Source organism: Oryx dammah, unplaced genomic scaffold, assembly GCF_014754425.2.
Source record: "Oryx dammah isolate SB20612 unplaced genomic scaffold, SCBI_Odam_1.1 HiC_scaffold_22, whole genome shotgun sequence".
NCBI lineage: Eukaryota > Metazoa > Chordata > Mammalia > Artiodactyla > Bovidae > Oryx > Oryx dammah.
Genome location: NW_024070206.1, coordinates 40,302,270 through 40,315,659, shown reverse-complemented (window position 1 = coordinate 40,315,659; position 13,390 = coordinate 40,302,270).

The window sequence follows — 13,390 nt, the reverse complement described above, 5'->3', positions numbered from 1 at the left end:
TCCTCAAGTATTTTCTCATGGTCTTTCTTTTTGTCTTCTTCTTCTGAGACTCCTATGATTCAAATGTTGGGGCGTTTAACATTGTCCCAGAGATCTCTGAGATTGTCCTCATTTCTTTTAATTAGTTTTTCTTTTTTCCTCTCTGATTCATTTATTTCTACTATTCTATCTTCTACCTCACTAATCCTATCTTCTCCCTCCATTATTCTACTATTTGTTCCCTCCAGAGTGTTTTTGATCTCATTCCTTACATTATTCATTATATATTGACTCTTTTATTTCTTCTAGGTCCTTGTTAAACCTTTCTTGCATCTTCTCAGTCCTTGTCTCCAGGCTATTTATCTGTGATTCTATTTTGTTTTCAAGATTTTGGATCATTTTCACTATCATTATTCGGAATTCTTTCTCAGGTAGATTCCCTATCTCTTCCTCTTTTGGTTGGTTTGGTGGGCATTTATCCTGTTCCTTTACCTGCTGGGTATTCCTCTGTCTCTTCATCTTGTTTATATTGCTGTGTTTGAGGTGGTCTTTCTGTATTCTGGCAGTTTGAGGAGTTCTCTTTATTGTAGAGTTTCCTCACTGTGGGTGGGGTTGTATGGGTGGCTTGTCAAGGTTTCCTGGTTAGGGAAGCCTGTGTCGGTGTTCTGGTGGGTGGAGCTGGATTTCTTCTCTCTGGAGTGCAATGAAGTGTCCAGTAATGAGTTATGAGATGTCAGTGGGTTTGGAGTGACTTTGGGCAGCCTGTATATTGAAGCTTAGGGCTATGTTCCTGTGTTGCTGGAGAATTTGCGTGGTATGTCTTGCTCTGGAACTTGTTGGCCCTTGGTGGTGCTTGGTTTCAGTGTAGGTATGGAGGCGTTTGATGAGCTCCTGTCAATTAATGTTCCCTGGAGTCAGGAGTTCTCTGGTGTTCTCAGGATTTGGACTTAAGCCTGCTGCTTCTGGTTTTCAGTCTTATTTTTACAGTAGCCTCAAGACTTCTCCATCTATACAGCACCATTGATAAAACATCTAGGTTAGAGATGAAAAGTTTCTCCATAGTGAGGGACACCCAGAGAGGTTCACAGAGTTACATGGAAAAGAGAAGAGGGAGGAGGGAGATAGAGGTGACCAGGATGAGATGAGGTGGAATCAAAAGAGGAGAGAGCAAGCTAGCCAGTAATCACTTCCTTATGTGCGCTCCACAGTCTGGACTGCTCAGAGATCTTCACGGAGTTATATAGCGAAGAGAAGAGGGAGAAAGGAGACAGAGGTGGCCAGGAGGATAAAGAGGGAAATCAAAAGGAGAAAGACAGATCCAACCAGTAATCAGTTCCCTAAATGTTCCCCACAACCCAGAACACACACAGAGGTTCACAGAGTTGGGTAGAGAAGAAAAGGAGGAGGGAGGAGATAGAGGTGACCTGGTGGAGAAAAAGAAGAGTCCAAAGGGGGAGAGAGCAGTCAAGCCAGTAATCTCACTCCCAAATAAAAATGGGTACTGGAGATTGGGTTCTTAAAGGTACAAAATTGATAACAAATACCAAAAAGATTAAAAATCTAGAGTAAAGGTTGGATTTTCAATAATACAATATTAAAGAAAAAAAGACAAAGTCACAAAAATTATAAAATATATATATATGAAGTTTGCTTTAAAAAATAGGTCTCTTTTTTTTTGCAAAGTAATAGTAGGTTATAAAAATGAAAAAGGAGTAATAGAGAACTTAAAAATTAAAAAAAATTTTTTAAATTAAAGAATGATAGTAAAAATGGTACAAATATATCTAGCATTTTCTCTGGTGGTGTTGTGGGCAGTGTGGGATCAGTTCATTTTCAGATAGTTCCTTGATCCAGCTTATATTTCTCAAGCTATGGGCCCCTTCCTATGTAGTCAGTACTAACTACCGGGTTTTAGTCTATTGCACCTGTCACTCCCAAGGAGGTTTCCTCTGTTTCAGCTTCTTCTGTTTGCTGGTCTCTTCAGTGTCTAATTTGCGCCCTGACTCAAGGGGGCGGTGGTGGACACTTTTTTAAGCTCGCTTGTTCAGTCATGCTGTGGGGAGGGAGGGATGCTGCAAATAACACTGGTGTGTGCTCGCAGTGTCTCGGCCACACTGGGTTTGCCCCACTCACAGCGTTTGTGCTTTCCCTGTCTACACTGCTTAGATTCTAGGTTGCTCCTCTGGGAACTGTCGGAGGCCGGCCCTGGGCTGCATGCACCTCCCAGGTCTAAGCCACTCAGGTTCAGGCACTCAGGTAGTACTCAGAGGTGCAGACTCGGTTGGGCCTGCATTTTGTGCCCTTCCCAGGTCCGAGCAGCTCAGGTGACCTGGTGTTTGGCGAGCATGGTCGCTGCGATTTATCACCTCCCCCATCCCTGCTGCTTGGTTTTCTGGGTGTACAACCGGCATACCTTCTCAGGCAGATGTTGACCATCCAGAATCCCAAGACGTCTTGGTTAGCAATGAAGCCTGCTTGCAGTTTGGTAGATAATGCCTCTCTGGGGCCACGATTGCCCCCTTCCGGCTCTGGCTGCCCTCGCCTGCCTGTCACCGGAGGGGGATGGCCGGTCTACAGCCGGCTAGCTCTGCTCCGTCCTTTGTTCTGTGAGTGGGCCTGATGGTGTCCCAGGTCAGTGCTTTTCGCGTAGCTCTAGTCAGTCCTGTTTTCCGTGAGTGGGCCTGGTGGTGTCTTAGGTTAGGGTTCCTCACGTGGTAGTTATCGCAGTCTGGTTTGGTAGCCCAAGTTAGTTCCCTCAGATTGCCCTCAGGGCATTCAGGCCCGGTCCTTACTCTAAGCAATGCAGCCCACACCTCCCTGCCCAGCCCCCGCTTGCTAGTGGCGGATGCAGGCATCTGTGCTGCTTCTCCACTGGAAGTTGCCGTTGGGCAAGTAATCTGTGGGTTTTGATTATTTATTTTTCCTCCCTGTTATGTTGCCCTCTGTGGTTCCAAGGCTTGTCACAGACTCGGCAGTGAGAGTATTTCCTGGTGTTTGGAAACTTCTCTCTTTTTAAAGACTCCCTTCCCAGGATGGCTCCTTCTAGCTGATTTATAGATTGTGTGATGTCCTTTGAGTTGCTCCCTCTTGACAACTGAACTCGCACAGTGTGGTAACCTAGTGATTGCACTGTTTTCATCAGTCGCATTTTTACAAATAGGTAGACTCATTCATTGGAGAAGGGGATGGCACCCCACTCCAGTACTCTTGCCTGGGAAATCCCATGGATGGAGGAGCCTGGTGGGCTGCAGGCCATGGGGTCATGAAGAGTCGGACACGACTGAGTGACTTCCCTTTCCTCTCTCCCTTTCCCGGGATGGAGCTCCATCCCTACCTCCTTTGTCTCTCTTTTATCTCTTATATTTTTTCCTACCTCCTTTTGAAGACAATGGGCTGCTTTTCTGGGTGTCTGATGTCCTCTGCTGGCATTCAGAAATTGTTTTGTGGAATTTACTCAGTGTTCAAATGTTCTTTTGATGAATTTGTCGGGGAGAAAGTGGTCTCCCCGTCCTATTCCTCTGCCATCTTAGGACCAACCCAACTCTGCATGTGTCTTTGTATTTGAGCTCACTCTCATCGTATTGACCTGACTTTCATTACGGATATGGGAGAAGCACATGCTTGTTATTTTTGGTCAATAATAAATCTAATCCTGATCTAAAAATCTCATCTGTACATTCAGGACACAATTAAAGAGAATGAGTGTTAAAAACATAATTGCTTCACTTGAACTGGAAAAATGTTAACCTCAGTAGACTGATGTTATATACATATAAATAGTATAGTATCTTGTGCAAACTGTTTAAAAAATACTATACAAAGAAGTGAATTAAAAAACTATAAGAAATTAAAAACTCTAGGAAAACAGAGACATTACTTTGCTGGCAAAGTCCATCTAGTCAAAGCTATGGTTTTTCCAGTAGTCATATATGGATGTGAAAGTTGGACCATAAAGCTGAGTACCGAAGAACTGAGGCTTTTGAATTGTGGTGTTGGAAGAAGACTCTTGAGCGTCCCTTGGACTGCAAGGAGATCCAACCAGTCCATCCTAAAGGAAATCAGTCTTGAATATCCATTGGAAGGACTGATGCTGAAGTTCCAGTACTTTGGCCACCTGATGCAAAGAACTGGCTTACTGGAAAAGACTCTGATGCTGGGAAAGATTTAGGGCAAGAGAAAAGAGGGCGATGGAGGATGAGATGGTTGAATGGCATCATTGACTCAATGGACATGAGTTTGAGCAAACTCCAGGAGATAGTGAAGAACAGGGAAGCCTGGCGTGCTTTCAGTCCATGGGGTCACAAAGAGTCTGAGGACACGACTGAATGACTGAACTAAACTGAAGTAACAGTGGAAGTCTAAGACCTACAGGATGGAATTCTGGTTTCCAATTCCTCATGCAAGGAGCTTGAAAGTCACCATCCATTCTAACAATGTATAAAAAGCTAAATGGGCTGGAAAATTAACACTTCTTCTTGGATCCATAGAAGGAGGAGGACAGGGCAACCACTGCCCCAAGATTGAAGAGTCAGGTGAATACAGGAAGTTGCAGTTTACCCCTGCTTACCAGAGGAGTAGACTCATGAGCAAAATTCACTGCAGGAACCAGTAACAGGATAGGAAAATCTGAACTGTGATTGGAGGAGTAGACTCATGAGCAAAATTCACTGCAGGAACTGGTGACAGGATAGGAAAATCTGAACTGTGATTGCTGGCAGCTCATGGTGGACAAATCTGAGAGTTAAAAACTCCAGGGCACCCAGGCACAGAGGGACCACCACAATACTGTGCGATTTACTCTCAGGAGCTCAATCAGATCCCCACAGTAAATATCAGAGAAAAATTACCCCAGGGCATCTGGCACAAGGGGTAAAGAAACCATTTTGAAATACGCCAAGAAATCCGTTCTTAACAAAGACCTACCCTCAGGGGAAACTAACAAGTTATTTTATAGAATATCAACAAGCTGATTCTGAAGTTCATATGGAGAGACAGACTAAGAACAGCCAGCACAAAATTGAAGGAGAAAAACAGTATTGGGGGACTGATTCCACCTGATTTCTAGACTTATTATATAGCTATGATAATTAAGAGAGCAGGATATTGGTGAAAAACAGATCAAAAGCCTGGAAATAGAGACCCATAAGTATGGTCAACTAATCCTTGACAAAGAAACAAAGGCAATACAATGGAGCAAAGATAGTCTCTTCAATAGCTGATGCTAGAACAACTGGATAGCTGCATACAAAATAAAATGAACCTGGACCCAGCCCTTACACTCGTCACATAAGTTAACTTAAAGTAGATCATAGATCTGTTCTATTTTGTAATTTTACTTATTTATTTTTGGCCATGCTGGGTCTTCATTGCTGCGTGCACTCTTTTCTAGTTGTGGCGAGTGGGGTTGTTCTCTAGTTGCGGTGCATGGGCTTCTCATTGCAGTGGCTTCTTCTGTTGTGGAGCTTGAGCTCTAGGGTGCATGGTCTTCGGTAACTACAGTGCATCAGCTCAGCAGTTGTGGCTCTCAGGTTCTAGAACATAGGGCTCAGCAGTTGTGACTCTTGGGTTCTAGAGCACAGGCTCAGTAGCTGTGGCCCATGGGCTTAGTTGCTCTGTTGCACGTGGGATCATCCTAGATCAGGGATTGAACATGTGTCTCCTTCATTGACAAGCAGGTTCTTTACCATTGAACCACCAGGAAAGCCCTGGGTCGTAGATCCAAATGTAAAATGCAAAACTATAAACCCCCTAGAAAATAGCATAGGGGAAAAACCTATGTTATTTGGATAGGTTTATAGACTTTGGATATTGTGGTGCCTTTTTTAGATAGAACGACAAAGACATAATCCATGAAAAAAATGATTAGTAAGTTCAACTTCATTAAAGTTTAGAAACTTCTGCTCTGTGAAAGATAGTATCAAGAAAATGGGAAGATAAGACATAGACTGGGAGAATATATTTGCAAAAGACACATCTAGTAAAGGACTATTATCCAAAATATAGAAAGGATTTCCCTGGTGTTCCCGTGATTAAGACTTTGCCTTCCAATGCAAGAGGTGTGGTTTTAATCTCTGGATGGGGAGCTGGGATCCCAACATGCCTCATGGCTAAAAAACCAGAACATAAACAATATAGGCAATATTGTAACAAATTCAATAAAGACTGTAAAAAATATCTTAAAAACATAGAAAGAACTCTTAAACTATACAGATAGCACACAAAAGAAGAAAACCTATAGATCAATATCTGTCATGGATAAAAATTCCAAAAACTTTTAACAAGACATTAGCAAGCAGAATTCACCAATCTGTAAAAGAATTCTACACCATGACTAAATGGGATTTATTCCAGTGATGGAGTGCTAATTAAATATTTGAAAACAGTGTAATACACCATTATGTTTGTTTCTCATTGCTGTCATAACAACACAAACTAGTGGCTTAAAAGCACAGATTTGTTGTCTTAACAGTCCTAGAGGCCAGAAGTCCAAAAATGGGTTTTACTGGCTTAAAGTCAAGGTATTGGTAGGGCTATTTTCCTTTCTGGAGATTTGCAGGAATAATTTTTTTTCACCTCTCCTAGCTTCTAGGGGCTGCTGGCATTCTTGGCCCATGGCCCCCTTCCATCTTCAAAGCCAGCAATGTCCAGTTGAGACTTTCTTACATTGCTCTAACACAGACTGCTCCCTTCCTCCTTTGCACTGAAGGAGGCTTGTGATTACACTGGGACTAGCCAGATAATCCAGGGTTATTTCCCCATCTCAAGGTGACCTGATGAGCACCCGTAAATCCACCTGCAAACTTAATTCTCCTTGGTGAAGTGAACGTAGCCACAGGTTCCAGGGATTAGGACATGGTCATCTTTGGCAGTCATCCTTCTTGCCTGCGTGTAATTAGCCCTCTCGTTGCCTGCTTTTGGGGCCTGTCTTGGGCTTTCTTCCTTCACCTGAGTATTCCCTGTCCACACTGCCCTGCTAATCAGCTCACTGACCTTGTTTCTCTCCCAGGGCCTCTCCCACTGCCCACTTGCTCCGTGGCTTGCTTTTTGTATCTTTCAGGCTTTGGTCAAATACTCCTTTTTGAGGTCAGCTGACCACCTGCTGTTGGATGGCTCCTTTTGCCCTGTCACTTTGTCAGCTTTTTCAGTTTTCATCAAGGCACATTGTTTATTTTGTTTCACTTGATTTTTTATTTGTCTCCCACCCTCCCTTCTCTCGTGAATTCTGTGAAGATGGGGAGTTTACATTGAGTCCCTGAATGGTGTGGGACATAGATGAAACTCTCAGTGTATATTTGGTGAATTAACAAATGACAGTCATCTGCAAATCATGAGAACAAATTGCTGTTCTTGATGACATTCTTGCCTCCTTTCTGTTTCATGTCCTAATGTATTGCCAGAACTTCCGGAACACTGTTAAGTGGTAATGGTGATAGCAGGCATCCTTCTTTTGTTTGATTTAAATAACAAAGTCTCTAGGGTTTTATCGTTAAATATAAATTTGGCTTTTGGTTTGGAAAAATATAAGTTAAAGTACAAGAGTACTTCAAACCAAACATGTTAAACACTTGTTTTGCAACAAGTGTTTAGCTTACTGGTAATGTTTCATCAGCCATCTACTGTCCAATACATTCATACCTTTTCTCTCAAACCTTGGTTAAATTTTGAGACAATCCCAACTAAGTTGAAATGAATGCTTCTTTTAATATAGTGGTGAATTCTTTTCTGTTTATCTTCTATCTAGGAGTTTTGAATCTGCAGTCATGAAGGAGACTGGCTGAGAATTTTCTTTTCTCTCTTTTGGTTCCCTGTTTCAAGTCCAGCTCTTTGTCCCTAAAGCTGCCTGTGGCCTGTAGATCAGTCTCTTCTGGAAGCCACACACTCAGGGTGCAGGACAGAGCCAGGTGGGCTGGGCTGAGTAAAAGTGCTAAAGAGTAAATACTGACTTGTTTCTTCTCACTTTTTGCAGTTTTATTTTTATTTAATTAATTAATTGACTTGGCTGCGCTGGGTCTTAGTTGCAGCATGTGAACTCTTAGTTGGAGCATGTGGGGTCTAGTTCCCTGGCCAGGGATCAAACCCAGGGACCCTGCATTGGGAGCTCAGCGTCTTAGCCACTGGACCACCAAGAATGTCCCACTTTCTGTAGTTTTAAATGTTTCTTTGCTAGAGTCAAATCAAATCAGGCATTGGTTAAGAAGGACCAGATTTCCATTCTTCTGGACTGGGTCCTCTTCCAGCTGCCCTGTACATGGGGTCCTTGGCTGATCTGGCATATAGCTGGGTGCAGCTGCCCCCACCACAGGCTTCAGTCCCAGCAGAAGCAAATAATGAGCACAGCAAAAGGGAAAAATCATTTGTTAATGCCATCTCTGTCAAGGTGTCTTAATTCCCCAGTGAGGCAGGCAGTCCCACAGAGATGAAGGGCCTTGCTAAAGGTCCCTCAGCTGATAAATGGCCCACTTTGAATTTTTTTTAAATTAATTAATTTATTTTAATTGAAGGCTAATTACTTTACAATATTGTAGTGGCCCACTTTGAATTTGAACCTATGATTGCTATGCTGTGCTTAGTTGCTCAGTTGTGTCCAACTCTTTGCGACCCCATGCACTGTGTAGCCCACAAGGCTCCTCTGTCCAAGGGGATTCTCCAGGCAAGTATACTGGAATGGGTTGCTATGCACTCTGCAGGACATCTTCCCAACCCAAGGATCAAACCCAGGTCTTCCACGTTGCAGGCGGATTCTTTACCATCTGAGCCACCAGGGAAGCCCATGAATACTGGAGTGGGTAACCTATCCCTTCTCCAGGGGATCTTCCTCACCCAGGAATTGAACCAGGGTCTCCTGAATCTCAGGCAGATTCTTTTCCAGCTGAGCTACCAGGGAAGCCCAAACCTATGGTTGTCTGACCTCAAAGCCTGTACTCTACCCACAAGGCCACTGTCTCCTTTCACAACTGACCCTCTTGCTTTGGCCATACAGATGTTGTGAAGAGACTGTGTCCCTCGCCTTCTCCCCTCTTCCGATGGCATAATGCAGTACAATATTACCTGCTGTCTTGAAATCTGGCAAAGGCCCAAAGCTGAGGACAGAAAGTGAAGATCCTTTCTGGTCCATGAGGCAGGAGCTGAGACCATCAGGCTTGCAGGGACGTTTCTGTGTGTGACCCAGCCTTCTTCCTTGCGACCTTCAGTAGCTCAACTCCAGTGTCTGAGGGCAGGAAGGGGGTGACTTTTGAAGGACGTCAGTCTCTCCCTCTCCTGAGTGTGTCCCTCTTGGGTAGAATGGGGGTGCTTGCCTGCAGGGGAGCAGGGCAGTAGCCCAGCACCCTGGGCTCACCTGCTTAGGTGGGGCCTTGCTGGGGTTCCCTCCACCACCTGAATAACAGAGAGACTGTATGGTGAGAGCTGCCTGGGGAGAGCCACCCGGGGGGGTCCCTAGTTCCTAAGAGCAAAGAAACAAGATGGCAAAGCCACCTGGGAGTTGGCTTCAGAGGGCCGTTCCCACCCCACCCTGCTGCTCTTGGGTGCAGTCATCATTACTGTTGCTCCTGGCTCCCTGGTGTAGGTCTGAATGTCCACCTGCTGCCAGTTCCTTTCCAGCATGAAGAACTTCTGTCAGCATTTCTTATAGTGCAGGAGTCTTGTCCACAGAGGCTCTCAGGTTTCGTTTACATGAAAATGTCTTTATTTCATCTTTGACTTTTTGATTATTTATTTACTTTTTAAAGTAAACAATTCAGTGGTTTTAGTATCTTCACAGCATTGTATACCATATCCACTATCTAATTTCAGAATATTTTTATAATCTCAAAAAGAAGCCATAGTCATTCCTCATTTCCTCTTCCCCAAGGTGCTGCCAACGGCTAACTTGTTTTCTGTCTCTATGGGTTCCTAATCTGAACACTTCACAAACACAGAATCATAAAATACGTGTTCTGTTGTGTCTGGCTTCTTTCATGCTGCATATTTTCAAGGTGCATCCATGTTGTAGCATACCTTAGGAAGTATTTCATCCTGTTTTTAAAAAGACATCTTTTAAGAGAAAGATGAAAGTGAAAGTGGAGAGTGAAAAAGTTGGCTTAAAGCTCAACATTCAGAAAACAAAGATCACGGCATCTGGTCCCATCACTTCATGGGAAATAGATGGGGAAACAGTGGAAACAGTGGCTGACTTTATTTTTCTGGACTCCAAAATCACTGCAGATGGTGATTGCAGCCATGAAATTAAAAGACGCTTGCTCCTTGGAGGGAAAGTTATGACCAACCTAGATAGCATATTCAAAAGCAGAGACATTACTTTGCCAACAAAGGTCCATCTAGTCAAGGCTATGGTTTTTCCAGTGGTCATGTATGGATGTGAGAGTTGGACTGTGAAGAAAGCTGAGTGCAGAAGAGTTGATGCTTTTGAACCGTGGTGTTGGAGAAGACTCTTGCGAGTCCCTTGGACTGCAAGGAGATCCAACCAGTCCATTCTGAAGGAGATCAGCCCTGGGATTTCTTTGGAAGGAATGATGCTAAAGCTGAAACTCCAATACTTTGGCCACCTCATGCGAAGAGTTGACTCATTGGAAAAGACTCTAATGCTGGGAGGGATTAGGGGCAGGAGGAGAAGGGGATGACAGAGGATGAGATGGCTGGATGGCATCACTGACTCGATGTATGTGAGTCTGAGTGAACTCCGGGAGTTGGTGATGGACAGGGAGGCCTGGGGTGCTGCGATTCACGGGGTTGCAAAGAGTCAGACACGACTGAGCGACTGAACTGAACTGAACTGAAGAGCAGTATTTTAAGTTCACAACAAAACTGAGGTGGGGTACAGATGTTTCCCATATATCCACCTTCCCCTATGCATGCAAAGCCTCCAACGTCACTCACCAGAGTGATACACTTGTTACCAAGGGTGACCCTGCATTGACAAACCACAATCTCTCAAAACCCATGGTTTACCTTAGGGTTCACTCTTAGCGGTGTATATGCTGTGAGTTTGGACAGATGCATAATGACGTTTATTCATCATTATGGTATCATACAGAGTATTTTCACTGCCCGTAGAGTACTCTCTGCTCTGCTGGGCCCTCTCCCCTGTCAACTACTAATATTTTTATTGTCCCCATGGTTTTGATTTTCTAGGATGTCACTGTATTTGGACTCCTACATTAAGTAGCTTTTTCAGATTGGCTTTTTTTCACCTGGTAATATGCATTTAAAGGTTCCACTATGTATTTTTTCTAAGGGCTGAGCGTTGTTTGAATGTACCAGAGTTTATTCATTCACTTTGGTTGCTTCCAAGTTTTGACAATTGTGAATAGAACTATTGTACACATCCTTGGTAGGGGGGGGAGGTTTATGTGAACAAAAGTTTTTAAATCTTTTGGGTAAATACCAAGGAGAATGTTTGCTGGATGGTGTGTTAACAACACGTTGAGTTTTATAAGAAACTGCCAGACTGTCTTCCAAGTGGCTGTACCGTTTTCACCTCTTGGTGTATGAGAGTTCCTGTTATTTTGTGTGTTCCCAGCATTTGGCGCATTCATTTGTGTGTGTGTGGGACAAAACACACAAAGTTTACCATTTTCACCAGTTTAACTGTACGTTAGTGTTACTTATATTCACATTGTTGTGAAAAATCCCCATTAAACAGCAACCCCCTTTTCTCTTTCCTCCAGCCCCTGGTAACCACAATTCTGCTTTCTATTTCAGTGAATTTGACTACTTTAGATATCTCCAAGAGAAAACACATAATATTTGTCTTTTTATGACTGGCATATTTCACTTAGCATAATGTCCTCAAGATTCATCCTTGTAGCAGGTGTCAGGATTTCCTTCTGTTTTGAGGCTGAGTAACAGTCCACCGTGTGATTATGTCTACATCTCTATCTACCTCACATCTCTATCTACCTCACATTTTATTTATCCATTCACATTTGTGTTGTTTCTGTCTCTTGGCTATTGCTAATAGTGCGTATATATGCATGGGCGTGCCAACGTCTTCCTGAGACTCTGCTTTCTTTGGATATATACCCATAAATAAAACAGCTGTATCACATGGTAGTTCTATTTTTTTTATTTTTGAGGAACCTCCATACTGTTTTACATAAAGGTCACACACACAATTTTTCAATCCTACCAACAGTGCACAAGTTCGAACTTCCCCACATCCCTGCCAACACTTGTTATTTTCTGTGTTGTTCATATCACCCATAGTAATGGGTGTGAAGTGATATCTAAAGTGGTTTTAATTTGCATTTTCTGATGATTAGTGATGTTGAGCATCTTTTCATATGCCTGTTGGCCATTTGTATATCCTCTTTGGAGAAAGATCTCTTAAAATTTGTGCCCATGGTTTAGTTAGGCTATTTTATTTTTGATTGATTTGGAGGAGTTCTTTATATATTCTGGATATTAACCCCCCTTTTTCAGATAATGTGCTTTTTACAGATGTTTTCTCCCATTCCATAGCTGGCTTTTCATTCTGTTGATTCTGTCCTTTGACACACAGACGTTTTAAAGTTTGATGTAGCCTTGTTTCTCTATGTCTTCGTTGTTGTTGTAGTTTGTTCTTTTGACGCCATATCCAAGAAATCATTGCCATGTCCAATGTCATGCAGTTTGTTTTTTCCTAAGAGTTTTAGGTCCAAGTGTTCTAGCTAAGATTTCCAATACTATGTTGGGGGTGGGGGGGCGGGAAGTGGTAAGAGCAGATATCTTTCCCTGTTCCTGATCTTGTGGGAAAAACTTTCAGTCTTTTACCCTTAAGTATGATGATAACTGTGGCCTTTTCATATATGGTCTTATGTTGCAATAATTTCTAGTTGTGGTGCATGAACTTCTCATTGTGGCAGCTTCTCTTGTTGCAGAGAGTGGCCTCTAAGCACACGAGCTTCGGTAGTTGTGGCACCCAGGAGGCGTGGTGCGCGAGTTTAGCTGCTCCCCTGGATGTGGAATCTAGAATCTTCCTGGACCAGGGATCGAGCCTGTGCATTGGCAGGTGGATTCTTAACCACTGGATCACCAGGGAAGTCCCTCTCTCATTTCTAATATTAGTTATTTGAGTCTTCTCTTCTTTCTTAATCTAAGGATTTGTTAATTTCATTGCCCTTTACAAAATCCAACTCTGTTTCATTGTTTTCTGTTTTTCCGTTCTCTAGTTTATCTCTGCTCTAATCATTATTATTTTCTTCCTTTTACTCTCTTTGGGTTTTTATAGGTTGAGTCATTTTAGGATTCCAGGAATAAGTCCTACTTAGTCATGGTGTATAATCCTTTTAAAGTTCTATTGAGTTATGTTTGAAGGAAATGGCAACCCACTCCAGTGTTCTTGCCTGGAGAATCCCAGGGACGGGGCAGCCTGATGGGCTGCCATCTATGGGGTCGCACAGAGTTGGACATGACTGAAGCTACTTAGCAGCAG